The sequence below is a fragment of the Seriola lalandi genome, unplaced genomic scaffold (genome assembly GCF_002814215.2).
Source record: "Seriola lalandi dorsalis isolate HSWRI2012SDOR001 ecotype SW California unplaced genomic scaffold, Sedor1 jcf7180002054784, whole genome shotgun sequence".
NCBI classification, from domain to species: domain Eukaryota; kingdom Metazoa; phylum Chordata; class Actinopteri; order Carangiformes; family Carangidae; genus Seriola; species Seriola lalandi.
In genome coordinates this window covers 1801718-1802619 of record NW_019525337.1, presented here as the reverse complement: position 1 = coordinate 1802619, position 902 = coordinate 1801718, and the positions used below count along the sequence as shown (strand labels likewise).

Genomic DNA, 902 nt, shown 5'->3' with positions numbered 1-902 from the left:
GCTGAGAGAATCGAGTATCATGGAGCTAGCAGTATTAGCTTGACATGATGCTGTTTTCTTCTGCAGAGACTGATGTGCCCATGAGAGAGGAAAAAAGCATTACTTACCATTGCCCTTTCTGTCATACATGCAGGTATGTGTGAGAATGTTAAAAGACAGCAGATGTGTGTCGTTATGTTGGTTAAAAATTATTTCGTGTTTATTTCATGCCAGCTACTGGTATGTTGGATATAAAAAAAATGTAAAAAGGTAATAGCATGTATTTTATTTTGAGGTTCGATTTTTTGAATTGTGGTTACTGTCAGGCAGGGACTCGAAGCAGGACTCAGATGCAGAGATTTTAGAAAACAATAGGCTTCTATTGAATTCACCGAAGACCTCAGACAGAGTGATAAACAAAATGGCTATCAAAAAGACTAGACACTAACTCTGAATCCTGAGGAACGAAAAACACTCCAGGAGGAGGAAAAAGGCTCTAATCAAAAGAAACAAACCGATTAACGAAAAACGCTCTGTACGGAGGAAAACCCTGACTACATAAAAATAAACCAAAATAATCTACTCACGCTCCTAAGCGGAAGATCTAGAATAATTAATAACTAGGCTACATGAAATAAAAATCACTCATACAGAGGAAAAACTAAGATCTATGAAAATAGGCTAAGGGAAGAAATGCAAACAAAAAAATCACTCTCAACGAGGAAAAACAAAGGGCTATGAACTTTAGCTATGGAAAAATTTACAAACAAAAAATCACTCTTCTCGAGGTACAAACAGCTTACTTTGGCGATTACTATGGCTGTGGACATGGACAAAGGCTCGGGTGCAAGACGAAGACACTCTGGCACAAGACAAGGGGAACACAGACTATTTAAACACATGGAGGGAAATAGGGGACAGGT

General features: G+C 38.2%; 2 long non-coding RNA genes across 2 annotated transcripts in view; both read left to right on the top strand.

The window, feature by feature from the left end:
* LOC147817987 (uncharacterized) overlaps positions 1-902 on the top strand; it is a 273041-nt gene that overhangs the window by 23720 nt on the left and 248419 nt on the right. The gene's annotated exons all lie outside the window — the stretch shown is intronic.
* Positions 7-902, top strand: part of LOC147817990 (uncharacterized) — a 1587-nt gene continuing 691 nt past the window's right edge. The window contains exon 1 of the long non-coding RNA XR_015438423.1: positions 7-133. This is a non-coding gene — a long non-coding RNA (uncharacterized LOC147817990). The remainder of the gene's footprint in view (positions 134-902) is intronic.